The sequence below is a fragment of the Podarcis cretensis genome, assembly GCF_951804945.1.
Source record: "Podarcis cretensis genome assembly, chromosome: 8".
Classification (NCBI taxonomy): domain Eukaryota; kingdom Metazoa; phylum Chordata; class Lepidosauria; order Squamata; family Lacertidae; genus Podarcis; species Podarcis cretensis.
The window spans coordinates 91,354,389-91,369,009 of NC_137177.1; the positions used below are offsets into that span (position 1 = coordinate 91,354,389).

At 45.2% G+C, this 14,621-nt stretch overlaps 2 long non-coding RNA genes across 2 annotated transcripts in view; both read right to left on the reverse strand.

Annotated features, from left to right (window-relative positions):
- The window catches only part of LOC307223313, a 39,460-nt gene extending 25,015 nt beyond the window's left edge, over positions 1–14,445 (reverse strand). Inside the window, exons 1-2 of the long non-coding RNA XR_013842067.1 lie at positions 14,301–14,445; positions 13,911–14,076 (exon numbers count right to left, since the gene is read on the reverse strand). This is a non-coding gene — a long non-coding RNA (uncharacterized lncRNA). The remainder of the gene's footprint in view (positions 1–13,910; positions 14,077–14,300) is intronic.
- Positions 4,447–7,747, reverse strand: LOC307223315. Its single transcript, XR_013842070.1, has 4 exons — positions 7,521–7,747; positions 6,209–6,302; positions 5,308–5,437; positions 4,447–4,564 (listed from the first exon to the last, which is right to left on the reverse strand). It is a non-coding gene; the product is annotated as an uncharacterized lncRNA (long non-coding RNA).
- Positions 14,446–14,621: the final 176 nt, after the last annotated feature.

Here is a 14,621-nt window from a genome sequence, read left to right on the forward strand (position 1 = left end):
GCAAAAATTTATCACCTGCCTGACAATAAATGCTGGAAATGTAAAGAAACTGAGGGAACATTCTTTCACCTTTGGTGGACATGCCCAAAGGTTAAGGCTTTCTGGGAAATGATCTATAATGAACTAAAAAAGGTATTTAAATATACCTTCCCCAAGAAACCAGAGGCCTTCCTTTTGGGCATTGTCGGCCAATTGGTGTTAAAGAAGGATAGAACATTTTTTATGTATGCAACAACCGCAGCAAGAATACTTATCGCAAAGTATTGGAAGACACAAGATTTGCCCACTCTGGAAGAATGGCAGATGCAAGTGATAGACTATATGGAACTGGCAGAAATGACCGTCAGAATCCGAGACCTGGGAGAAGAGTCGGTGGAAGAGGACTGGAAGAAGTTCAAAGAATATCTCCAAAAACATTGTAAAATGTTTGAATGTTAAAATGATGTTGGATATAAAGATAATATGGCATCAGTGACATAGTAAAAAGAAATATGTAAAAAGGTTTTAAGAAAAAAGGGCATGATCAGAGTAAAATTATGTCGAAGCTAAATAAATGAAATAAGGGAGAAAGGAAAACCGAGGACATAATAGGCTGAAATGTATAATACTAAATAAGATTGGAAAGAGGGTAAGGAATTGCTGAATTTGAATGGGTAAAGGGGAACGCAGAAAAGGGAGATGTGAGGAAGTCAGGAAAGAGGGTTATGAAGATGGTTAGTAAAAAACTGGATTTTTATGTTTTTTCTGTTTGTTTTTTCTGTTATACCTTGTATTGTGTTTGGATGTTTTTGTTGAATGCTTGTTTTATTATGCAAAATTTTAATAAATATTTCTTTAAAAAAAACAAAAAACAAAGGAGCTGACGTTTGTCCGCAAACAGTTTTTCCGGGTCATGTGGCCAGCATGACTAAGCCACTTCCGATGAAACCAGAGCAGCGCATGGAAACACCGTTTACCTTCCCGCTGGAGCGATACCTATTTATCTACTTGCACATTGACATGCTTTCGAACTGCTAGGTGGGCAGGAGCAGGGACCAAGCAACAGGAGCTCACCCCATTGTGGGGATTTGAACCTCTGACGTTCTGATCGGAATGCCCAAGGCTCACTGGTTTACACCACAGCGCTACCCACGTACATCTCCCAAAATATTGCTGAGGAATTCACTTCCCTGGGGCTCCAGGGAGGTCGCGTTTTCTGTCTCAGCGCAGCCGTAGTCTGGTCCTGCGGGTCCATGTTTCCCTCCCTGTGTGGCCGTTGGCGCCTCTCCCTTCTTGCTAAAAAGCCCCTGACCGCAAGGTTGCTAAAGATGCCTTATGACTGAAGCATGAACAAACACAAATTTCTTCAGAAACAGATTACCTGGGAAGGTGGGACTGGCCTTCTTTGGAAGTTTTAGAACCGAGACAAGCTGGCCTGGGATTCTTTAGCTGTGCCCTCCAGAGTGGGAGAGGCAGATGCTTTCAGGACCAGTTTCTCTCTCTCTCTCTCACACACACACACAGTTAAAGAGGCCTATGTATGTAACTACAGCGGCAAGGATTCTCTACGTTTAGAAATGGAAGGATAAGAGGACACCCTCAAAGGAAGAATGGCTGATGGAAATCCTGGAATATGCAGAGAGGGCAAACCCGAGGCAATGATTAGAGACACAAATTGAGAATATTTTAAGGAGGACTGCTTAAAGCAGGCATGGCCACACTTGGCCCTCCAGATGTTTTGGGACTACAGTTCCCACCATCCCTGACCACTGGTCCTGTTAGCTAGGGGTGGTGGGCGTTGTAGTCCCAAGACATCTGGAGGGCCAAGTTTGGCCATGCCTGGCTTAAAGGGAATGGCCATACCCAGGGCCATCTTTACCGGGAGGGGGGGGGCAAGGGTGCAGAGCACCGGGCGCCGAATTCTGGGGGGGCACCAGGCGCCCACCGATGAAGCCACCTAAGTGCATTGTATTGAGCTGCAATGTGGCAACGGGGTCAGCGACACTTTTGACACGACTTGCGCCGCATGCCTTCCGCTCACCAAAGCCGGGAGCAGGAGGAGTCACAGGAAAGAGGGAGAGACAGAAAGAGAATGCGCCTATCTAGTGACGGGAGTGTGCGCAGGCTCTGAAACCTTCCCAAGAAGAACTCGTATATGTGTGCTCACAAGGGCTGGGCAGATCTTTGCACCCCAGTGGCGCATATGCTAAAGACGGCCTTAAATAGACTGTAGTCTATTTAAGAAGTTATTTCCCATACGAGAAGACCATAGTGGGGATTGAAGTGTAAGAAAATAGCAGAACATATTAAGAAACATGCTAAAGAGGATGAAATTGGATAATTGGGTGATAAGCATCAATGTTGGGTGAGCGGGAAGTCACTACTTTTGTTGAACTGGAAAATAACAAAATGTAGGAAAACAAATTTATATAGCAAGATAGTCGCCTTTGACTGGACTTAATTGTCCAGAGGTCCTTTACGTGTGTCTGTGTGTGTGTGTGTGTGTGTGTGTGTGTGTGTGTAGAATCATAGAATCCTAGAGTTGGAAGGGACCACAAGGGCCATCGAGTCCAACCCCCTGCCAAGCAGGAAACACCATCAGAGCACTCCTGACATATGGTTGTCAAGCCTCTGCTTAAAGACCTCCAAAGAAGGAGACGCCACCACACTCCTTGGCAGCAAATTCCACTGTCAAACAGCTCTTACTGTCAGGAAGTTCTTCCTAATGTTTAGGTGGAATCTTCTTTCTTGGAGTTTGGAACCATTGCTCCGTGTCCGCTTCTCTGGAGCAGCAGAAAACAACCTTTCTCCCTCCTCTATGTGACATCCTTTTATATATTTGAACATGGCTATCATATCACCCCTTAACCTCCTCTTCTCCAGGCTAAACATGCCCAGCTCCCTTAGCCGTTCCTCATAAGGCATCGTTTCCAGGCCTTTGACCATTTTGGTTGCCCTCCTCTGGACACGTTCCAGTTTGTCAGTGTCCTTCTTGAACTGTGGTGCCCAGAACTGGACACTGTACTCAAATCATCCTTTGCTCATATTAATAGGCTCCTTGACAATGTTGCCATTTTTTATCTCTGCTTTGAAGGGGCCAAGGAAGCAAAACCCATGGGGCAAAACAATCAGTGGTAGGATGACTTTCTGAAAGAGGCAAAAGAGAAGGAAAATCGGCAGATGACTATAACAATTCTGGGTCTTGAGATCATTTGCTTGCTCATTTAGCTGTGTTTTTAAATTAAGCCATAAGATTAAGCTGATTGCCATTTTAATGAACTGTGTCGGAAACAAAACCGGCTTCTTTATCTGCTTTTGTAATCAGGGAAACTGATGGGAGTTGCAGTCCAGTGACATCTGGAGGAGGAACTTCAGCTCATTTGAGATGCACAAAAAGGCATCGCACTCAATGGCAGGGGCAGACTTTAGGAATATGGCGCCCTAAGCGAGGACAAAATTTGGCGCCCCAAAGATTCATTTGGCACCCTTCTGCCTCCCGCCTTCCATTCAGCGCATGCTCTCAAGTGCATTATGTCATAGTTGCGGCGACTCAATAACCCAGGGTTTAACTTTGAGTAGGTACCCATATAAATATAGGTTTTATTATTAATATGTTTCACCCGCTCAGCTTGCAGACCTGGGTGGGGGAACCGCTTACACCTCCCTCATTCTGGCACTGTCAATGAGCTACCCAAGAAACAAGAGTTGATCTATACTGTGGTTGTGTGTTTTTTCAGTGTCAAAAGCAGTTTGGGATAATTGGCTAGAGCAGAGGTTTTCAGCCTTTTTGAGTCCACAGCTCCCTTGACCAACTACATTCTTTCTGCAGACTCCTGTGGGGCTCAGGAGCCAAGTTATGTCACCTCTTGCCTGCAGAGCCGGCAGCCCCTCACCCCTCCCTTGTGGAGGGTTCCCTCAGCCTCCTCTTCTCCCCTCTCCTTGGGAGTCCTCTAAGGCAGTCACTGCTGCCACTCCAGGTCCCTGAACTGCCCCCCCCCCCGGCCCCAGAGAGAGGTGCCTTTTAAAAGGCGAGTCTCTAACCCTCCTAGGAAGAAGGTTATGAAGCATAATGTGCATGTTCTAAGCAACTTCTGTCAAATGAGCCAGCATGGTCACTCCTGTCTGTCAGGGGGTTCAGCTAAGTCAGAATTGTGATTGGTGAGTGACTTGTATCGGATCCAATAGAAAAAAAAGTCACAATAACTTTAAAATAAACAACTTATTTCAAATTAAGCAATAGTTAATAATCCATTAGTATCTAAATAGCTGCTGATAGCTGAGATAGGCATGTCTATCACTTTCATTATGATATGTACCAAATTTTGCAAGTAGTGATATCAAGCAAAAACAACAGATACACACTGAAATGATTTATTTCATTTATTTATTTATTGATTGATTGATTTATGACTGATTTATTTATGACTGATTTATTCAGATTCTATAACATGAAAGGAATCTGGGTGGGATTTGTAAAGCTCAGGGACAGGGTTTGGAGAAATCATCCTCTTTATATAAAACATATTCACATTTGATTGGATTGAACATTGCTTTACATCCCTGACGTTCGACAAGATCAAAGTGCCTAAAAAGAAGAAGAAGAAGAATGTGTAAACTAAGGTTTCCCTGAGCTTATGGAGATCTTGTGGAGGAGTGCTCCTTTCTCCTGCTCGCTTAGGACATGCCAAGAATGATTGGAACTGCCTGGCAGAAAAGCAGTTTTGCAAGATGTTTGCTCCATCCAGGGAAAACCAAGCCCTTGGAAATCATTTGCCCTGAGGCCAAATTCACCTGGGGAACCCAAGCTGAATGCACAAAGACATGTTTTGCACAATATGCCATTGCATGTTGCTATACGATGACCCTCCACCCCCCACTATGTTTGCAGGGGGTGAGGGCAGCGTCTATGCACAGAAATGGGTGAAGCAAAATGTTGGTGCAAAACCAAGAGGCCAGCCAGGAGGGAGACAGAAGGAGGCAGGAAGGTGCAGGAAAGAGGAGGGTCCTCTTCCACTGGGTGCATCGGGGTCCCTCTCCCCAGCACCAGCTCCTAGGTGGTCTCCGGATGAGAGGATCTGGGACTCAGGGAGACCCCAAAGTCCAAGCTTCCACACAGCGAACACCTGGTCATCGGATGATTGGAAAGGCACTCTGGACATGCTCAATTTTATGCAACCTATCTTCAGATGTAAAGATTAATTGCGACAACCGTCTTCAGCTCATTCTGTCCATGAATTTTAATTGAGCAGAAGGTCTTCCAGAGAGAACGGGGCAAAATAATTTGAAAGAGATTAATAGACCCAGTGCCATTCTGGGTATTTGGCTTACCTGGAACAGCACAGCATTCCCTTTTCACTACATGTGCATTCCATGCAATTCTGTGTATTCCACTTGGTGTGTAATGGATGCTTGCTCCCATCAATGGGATCAGTACACTCAGTGGGCAGCACTGGCTGACCTAGGGAGAGAAATCCCATACATTTAACATCAGCTCCCAAACAGCTCGTGAAATCAGAAGCTGCTGCTCAGCACAATGCACAATGCAGAGACTGTGCAAGAGAAGCCCAGTGGCTGCAACTTGTCCACTTGTCCAGCTCCTCCTGTGCTTCTGACTGCAGCCTGATACTTGAAAATGTAATAGGTAAAGCGTTTCCTGACATGGAGAAGAGCAGTGGGAATCTTTGCCACCTTTATTCTTGCATGTCCTGGTTGCTGACCAGAAAGGTAGTGACCCTGGACGTCTGTCTTGCTTATACTGCGGCCATGCAGTCTCCTGCTTGCGTCTGCAGACGGTGGTTCCAAGCTTAAAACAGGGTGGGAGTGAATGGGGTGCCCTGTGGATGGGGAATCTGGCCGTTTCAATTTCTAACAGTTATTATTATTACTATATATATATATACCATCCTCAGGGCAGTTCACAACCTAAAAAACACAAAAAACATAATAAAAGTAAGAGCTTAAGCAGCGACTCATCAATGAGAAGATGAGACTGGAGCAGCGTCAGGTCATTTTAGACTCTGAGCAGCATCACAACATCCGGAGAAGTGTAGATTTTGAAGGTCGCTGCATTTTGGTCTGTGTTCTGGTTCTGCAAGAGCAGATTTGGTAGGTGTATGCTAAAAAATCTCTAGTCAGGAACACATTTCCCAAACATTAAATACTGATTTGGCTAAATGAATAGGCTGCTTGACAACATCATTTGTTGTTGCTGCTGCTGTTATTAACTTACCATCTTTAATCTCTTCTTTGGGCTCGCTATATATGCAGGATCCCTGACACAAGGCAAGTGTCAAAGACAAGGCAGTCAGGCTCAAGAGGATTTTCTGCAATAGACACACACACATACACAAATCATTCAAGATGCTGTTAAAAAATGCATTGTATGTGACTAAATTTTAGTCAGAGCAGAGCCAATGAAATTAATGTGCCTAAGTTAGTCTAAAGCACAGAGCCTAAGGCTTGCCGATCAAAGGGTTGGCGGTTCGAATCCCCACGATGGGGTGAGCTCCCATTGCTCGGTCCCTGCTCCTGCCAACCTAGCATTCGAAAGCATGTCAAAGTGCAAGTAGATAAATAGGTACCGCTCCGGCGGGAAGGTAAACGGCAGGTAAACGGTAAAAGGCAATGCCTTTGGCCAATTCCCCCGGCCAATTTCCTGACAAATGCAGGAAAGAAAACAGTCAGAGGGAAGCTCAGGCTATGTGGTTTGTACCCTGGAGTTGTTGCTGTGAGAGTTCCAACTGTAGGTCATTGTAATGAGTCCTAAGTCATTAACCTGAGCAGCAGGGTTGCGCTGGAATTTATATAAAAAAAGTTTCACTACCCCAGCTAAAGATAACTAAATAATGTTGTGAGCACTGGTCTGAATGGGGGTCTGGATAGAGAGAAGGCATAACCTCCAAATGCTCTGATTTTCCAGGGACAGTTCCAGAATTACAAAAGCCATCCCGGCTTTGGATTTGATCCCCAAATGTGAGCTCTAAAGCTATAAAGCAGGGGTCAGCAACCTTTTTCAGCCGTGGGCCGGTCCACTCAGACCTTCTGGTGGGCCAGACTATATTTTGGAAGAAAATATGAACAAATTCCTATGCCCCTCAAATAACCCAGAGTTGCATTTTAAATAAAAGGAAACATTCTACTCATGTAAATACATACTGATTCCCAGAACGTCCGCGGGTCGGATTGAGAAGGCGATTGAATCATAGAATCATAGAGTTGGAAGAGACCACAAGGGCCATCGAGTCCAACCCCCTGCCAAGCAGGAAACACTGGATTGGGCTGCATCCAGTCTTAGGTTGCCTACCCCTGCTATAAAGCACAGACTGTGCCTGGAAAAAGCAGAGGAAAAGTAAGGGTGGATAAGACTTCAGATAAGCCTGGAGTCTGAGAAAGCCTCAGCAACTGAGATACTCAATCCTCATAATTCTGAATGCCTTTGCACACCCCCTCTCCACACCTCAAATCCCCCTTTCCACCATTTAAGCCTAATCTAGATTAAAGAAAAAATTGTGTACCAACCGTCCCCAAAGCATTCCACTTACCATCTTGGTTTTTCAATGAGTTGCTGGCAAACTCTTATTGGGGTTGGAGGAAAGGGCTCTGGTGTCCCTCAGGTAAGTCTGTGGAGAATCCCATACCCGCTTTTATAGAAATGGGAAGGAGGAGGGGCAAAATGAGAGGGATGGAGGTCCTAACGGGGGAAGGAAATGCTTGCCAGGAAGGAAACATTTGCTTCTGATGACATAAATGTTTCCAAGAACAGCCTGGAGAGTTCTACGTCTTCTGGAGATATTCCTTGATAGGTTCAGACCAGAACCAGAACCCAGAACATGTTATTAGACCAGGATAGTGTTGAGTTCTGCAAGAGATATGGCTCTAGATATTTGTCTTTACAGCCTCACCTCAAGAAGGATACTGTCCAAAAAGGCCAGCAAAATGAACAAGGGGGTGGAGCAAAGTGGAGAAAGTAAAGTTTTTATCTCTCATAACACAAATACTTGTGGACATCTCCTGCGTGGCCAGGAGAGAGTTGGCCAGGTAAGGGGAGGAACTGACCAGCCCACCCAACAGTGGGCAGAACTTGCCTGGGAGTTCTCAGTCGGCTCCAGAGCTTCTCCCACCCTACCCACCCTCAGTTAAGCCTTCTTTTGCAGGTTAACCTCTTGTCCATAGGTACGCAGGCGCTGCTACATTATGGTCGCTGTTGAAGGGCTGGAAAGGAATTTTCCTGCATTGGCAGATTTTGCCTTCCCCGTAGCAAAACGTCACAACTTTGGCGGTTTCAGGTCTCGAGCGGAATCCTTTAGTCTGTCTTCCCTAAATGGGGGGGGGGGAGCGGTGACCCTTCCCCCACGGTGCCGATCCCAGGGTTCCCCGTTAAAGGGGTTGTTTTGAGGGGAGGCATTGGCCATACGCTCTTAGGTTGTCATTGCTCTCCTCCTGCTACGGTGGCAAAATGGGGGGGGGGGGCGGACTCTCTGCTTGAACAGACGTTCTCCAGAGCCAGCCCAATCCCCACATATTCTGGATAACCCTGATGTTCCCCAGATCCCTGGCCAGGGACTGGGAGGGATAAAAGCCCAATGCCTAAGCAAAGGTCTCCCTACAGCTGAAGTTTTAATAAACTTGCCTGGGAAGAGGGATTGATTGTTAAACTACTCTCGCTGAGAGGAATTGACACTACTTGTAAAAAGGTAAAGCACCCCTGACAGTTAAGTCCAGTCGTGAACAACTCTGGCTTTACTGGCCGAAGGAGCTGACGTTTGGGCATGCATATTTGTGGTACGACAAGGTAAAAGTCAATAGAGCATTCAAAAACCATATTGTCAGGAAAGCTGTGTTTAATGTCTGGACAAGATATAAAGACTTATTGGAAAACAAGACCCCAAGGTGGTTATCACCTATGGAGGCTAAGGCTTTGAAAAAACTCAATATGGAGGCCAAGTGGCCGAAATATTGGGAAATATTAGAACAAGATCGAGATACATTGAGATTGCAGAGTTTTGAGAAACTAAAAGATAAAGTGTGAGATTGGTTACATTATCATCAAATTAGAGAGGCCTTTAACTTGGATAAAAAAATAGGCTTCCAGGTGGAAAAAATCGAAACTAGAAACAGAATTGTTAGAACCTAAAACTAAGATTCTTTCAAGAATGTATAACTTGCTGTTGAAATGGAGTACTCAGGATGAAACAGTTAAATCAGCTATGATTAAATGGGCACAGGACATTGGTCATAACATTATGTTTGCTGACTGGTAAAAGTTGTGGACCACCGGTATGAAGTTTACGGCATGTAATGCCTTAAGAGAGAACATTATGAAAATGACCTATAGGTGGTACATGACCCCAGTCAAGCTTGCAAAAATTTATCACCTGCCTGACAATAAATGCTGGAAATGTAAAGAAACTGAGGGAACATTCTTTCACCTTTGGTGGACATGCCCAAAGGTTAAGGCTTTCTGGGAAATGATCTATAATGAACTAAAAAAGGTATTTAAATATACCTTCCCCAAGAAACCAGAGGCCTTCCTTTTGGGCATTGTCGGCCAATTGGTGTTAAAGAAGGATAGAACATTTTTTATGTATGCAACAACCGCAGCAAGAATACTTATCGCAAAGTATTGGAAGACACAAGATTTGCCCACTCTGGAAGAATGGCAGATGCAAGTGATAGACTATATGGAACTGGCAGAAATGACCGTCAGAATCCGAGACCTGGGAGAAGAGTCGGTGGAAGAGGACTGGAAGAAGTTCAAAGAATATCTCCAAAAACATTGTAAAATGTTTGAATGTTAAAATGATGTTGGATATAAAGATAATATGGCATCAGTGACATAGTAAAAAGAAATATGTAAAAAGGTTTTAAGAAAAAAGGGCATGATCAGAGTAAAATTATGTTGAAGCTAAATAAATGAAATAAGGGAGAAAGGAAAACCGAGGACATAATAGGCTGAAATGTATAATACTAAATAAGATTGGAAAGAGGGTAAGGAATTGCTGAATTTGAATGGGTAAAGGGGAACGCAGAAAAGGGAGATGTGAGGAAGTCAGGAAAGAGGGTTATGAAGATGGTTAGTAAAAAACTGGATTTTTATGTTTTTTCTGTTTGTTTTTTCTGTTATACCTTGTATTGTGTTTGGATGTTTTTGTTGAATGCTTGTTTTATTATGCAAAATTTTAATAAATATTTCTTTAAAAAAAACAAAAAACAAAGGAGCTGACGTTTGTCCGCAAACAGTTTTTCCGGGTCATGTGGCCAGCATGACTAAGCCACTTCCGATGAAACCAGAGCAGCGCATGGAAACACCGTTTACCTTCCCGCTGGAGCGATACCTATTTATCTACTTGCACATTGACATGCTTTCGAACTGCTAGGTGGGCAGGAGCAGGGACCAAGCAACAGGAGCTCACCCCATTGTGGGGATTTGAACCTCTGACGTTCTGATCGGAATGCCCAAGGCTCACTGGTTTACACCACAGCGCTACCCACGTACATCTCCCAAAATATTGCTGAGGAATTCACTTCCCTGGGGCTCCAGGGAGGTCGCGTTTTCTGTCTCAGCGCAGCCGTAGTCTGGTCCTGCGGGTCCATGTTTCCCTCCCTGTGTGGCCGTTGGCGCCTCTCCCTTCTTGCTAAAAAGCCCCTGACCGCAAGGTTGCTAAAGATGCCTTATGACTGAAGCATGAACAAACACAAATTTCTTCAGAAACAGATTACCTGGGAAGGTGGGACTGGCCTTCTTTGGAAGTTTTAGAACCGAGACAAGCTGGCCTGGGATTCTTTAGCTGTGCCCTCCAGAGTGGGAGAGGCAGATGCTTTCAGGACCAGTTTCTCTCTCTCTCTCTCACACACACACACAGTTAAAGAGGCCTATGTATGTAACTACAGCGGCAAGGATTCTCTACGTTTAGAAATGGAAGGATAAGAGGACACCCTCAAAGGAAGAATGGCTGATGGAAATCCTGGAATATGCAGAGAGGGCAAACCCGAGGCAATGATTAGAGACACAAATTGAGAATCTTTTAAGGAGGACTGTTTAAAGCAGGCATGGCCACACTTGGCCCTCCAGATGTTTTGGGACTACAGTTCCCACCATCCCTGACCACTGGTCCTGTTAGCTAGGGGTGGTGGGCGTTGTAGTCCCAAGACATCTGGAGGGCCAAGTTTGGCCATGCCTGGCTTAAAGGGAATGGCCATACCCAGGGCCATCTTTACCGGGAGGGGGGGGGCAAGGGTGCAGAGCACCGGGCGCCGAATTCTGGGGGGGCACCAGGCGCCCACCGATGAAGCCACCTAAGTGCATTGTATTGAGCTGCAATGTGGCAACGGGGTCAGCGACACTTTTGACACGACTTGCGCCGCATGCCTTCCGCTCACCAAAGCCGGGAGCAGGAGGAGTCACAGGAAAGAGGGAGAGACAGAAAGAGAATGCGCCTATCTAGTGACGGGAGTGTGCGCAGGCTCTGAAACCTTCCCAAGAAGAACTCGTATATGTGTGCTCACAAGGGCTGGGCAGATCTTTGCACCCCAGTGGCGCATATGCTAAAGACGGCCTTAAATAGACTGTAGTCTATTTAAGAAGTTATTTCCCATACGAGAAGACCATAGTGGGGATTGAAGTGTAAGAAAATAGCAGAACATATTAAGAAACATGCTAAAGAGGATGAAATTGGATAATTGGGTGATAAGCATCAATGTTGGGTGAGCGGGAAGTCACTACTTTTGTTGAACTGGAAAATAACAAAATGTAGGAAAACAAATTTATATAGCAAGATAGTCGCCTTTGACTGGACTTAATTGTCCAGAGGTCCTTTACGTGTGTCTGTGTGTGTGTGTGTGTGTGTATGTGTGTGTGTAGAATCATAGAATGATAGAGTTGGAAGAGACCACAAGGGCCATCGAGTCCAACCCCCTGCCAAGCAGGAAACACCATCAGAGCACTCCTGACATATGGTTGTCAAGCCTCTGCTTAAAGACCTCCAAAGAAGGAGACTCCACCACACTCCTTGGCAGCAAATTCCACTGTCGAACAGCTCTTACTGTCAAGAAGTTCTTCCTAATGTTTAGGTGGAATCTTCTTTCTTGTAGTTTGGAACCATTGCTCCATGTCCGCTTCTCTGGAGCAGCAGAAAACAACCTTTCTCCCTCCTCTATGTGACATCCTTTTATATATTTGAACATGGCTATCATATCACCCCTTGACCTCCTCTTCTCCAGGCTAAACATGCCCAGCTCCCTTAGCCGTTCCTCATAAGGCATCGTTTCCAGGCCTTTGACCATTTTGGTTGCCCTCCTCTGGACACATTCCAGTTTGTCAGTGTCCTTCTTGAACTGTGGTGCCCAGAACTGGACACTGTACTCAAATCATCCTTTGCTCATATTAATAGGCTCCTTGACAATGTTGCTATTTTTTATCTCTGCTTTGAAGGGGCCAAGGAAGCAAAACCCATGGGGCAAAACAATCAGTGGTAGGATGACTTTCTGAAAGAGGCAAAAGAGAAGGAAAATCAGCAGATGACTATAACAATTCTGGGTCTTGAGATCATTTGCTTGCTCATTTAGCTGTGTTTTTAAATTAAGCCATAAGATTAAGCTGATTGCCATTTTAATGAACTGTGTCGGAAACAAAACCGGCTTCTTTATCTGCTTTTGTAATCAGGGAAACTGATGGGAGTTGCAGTCCAGTGACATCTGGAGGAGGAACTTCAGCTCAGCCGAGATGCACAAAAAGGCATCGCACTCAATGGCAGGGGCAGACTTTAGGAATATGGCGCCCTAAGCGAGGACAAAATTTGGCGCCCCAAAGATTCATTTGGCACCCTTCTGCCTCCCGCCTTCCATTCGGCGCATGCTCTCAAGTGCATTATGTCATAGTTGCGGCGACTCAATAAACCAGGGTTTAACTTTGAGTAGGTACCCATATAAATATAGGTTTTATTATTAATACGTTTCACCCGCTCAGCTTGCAGACCTGGGTGGGGGAACTGCCTACACCTCCCTCATTCTGGCACTGTCAATGAGCTACCCAAGAAACAAGAGTTGATCTATACTGTGGTTGTGTGTGTTTTTTCAGTGTCAAAAGCAGTTTGGGATAATTGGCTAGAGCAGAGGTTTTCAGCCTTTTTGAGTCCACAGCTCCCTTGACCAACTACATTCTTTCTGCAGACTCCTGTGGGGCTCAGGAGCCCAGTTATGTCACCTCTTGCCTGCAGAGCCGGCAGCCCCTCACCCCTCCCTTGTGGAGGGTTCCCTCAGCCTCCTCTTCTCCCCTCTCCTTGGGAGTCCTCTGGGCAGTCACTGCTGCCACTCCAGGTATCTGAACTGCCCCCCCCCCCGGCCCCAAAACTGGGCCACTGCAAACTTGTGTTGAGGCTAATCCTGAGAGACTGAGCATTTTTTAAAAATGGCACATAATTACCACTCCAAAATACCCAGAATCTGTGTTGGGTGTGTTTGTGACTCCCCTCCCAAGAAAAAATGAATTCTGCACTCAGAAATGTTATGCTAGTTAACTTGATTTGTAAAGGTTTTCAGAAGCCTACTTCTAAAATCTAGTTTTTATTAAAAAAAAAAAAAACCCAAACCAATCCTCTGCAAAGTTCCAAAGAAACCATCAGGAAACCATGAAAGGTCTGCAGGCACAGGATGAATGCAGGGCAGACAGTAGATGGTCCAAAGGTCAAAGAGGACAGAGAAACGTTCAAGCACCTTATCCTTTCGCTGCTGATCCGTGTAAATCTGCCTTTCCTCTGCAGCTTTTCCAGCATTTTACAAGATCCAATTGTAAGAAACTGTTGGATACACTAACACATAAACCATAATTTGTTGTAAGGCGCTCAGAGTGGCTGGGACAATCCAGATGGGTGGCATATTATTATTATTATTATTATTATTATTATTATTATTATTATTATTACAATTCTGCTTACCATCCTGGCTTTTCGATGCACAAATCCTTCCGGCTAAGACACAGCTGCTTCTCCAAGGGCTGTTCCTTGCAAGTGACTCCAGGGAATCTGCCTCCCAAATGTATGCAGATATGGGGCCAGAGATTAAGCTGAGGAGATGCCTCCTTCATGTTGCAGTTCTGGTGTACTAATGTGTCAAAAAAAATAAAAAAGTTAACGAGAAGAAAATATTTGCTTCAGACTTTAGTTTGTGTTCATTTTGAAGAATGGCAACAGAAACCTCTTCAGGAATATTTGAAACAGAGCTTTGAGCAACCGTCTTTAAAACTCCTCCAGCTTATTTATGGGCAGAGAAAGTGGGATTTCATTGAATTTCTCCGGGGAGAGGAGAAAATGTCCTGCATGTCTTACCATTAGCAGAAGTAGGATCACAGCTTCTTTGTTTTTCCTTCCTAGGGTTTGCAGCAGTGGCAACTCTGTTGGAAGCCTGGGCATCCTTCTGCGTCATCCCAAAGGGTGGGAGAAGTGTTGAGGCCATTTCACTTCCCCTGCTTGGGCTGCCTTTGAAAAAGTGGGAGACCTGAAAGGTATCATTCCCATTTCCCTTCTCTTTGCTTTGCTGCTTAACAAAAAGGGGCAGGAGACATTCTCTTGTAGGCAGGGGCTTTTGAAAAGCAGGGAGGGGTGCCAGGGCTGGTTTGCCACATCCTGGCCAGGCAGCTGCTCTAGCCA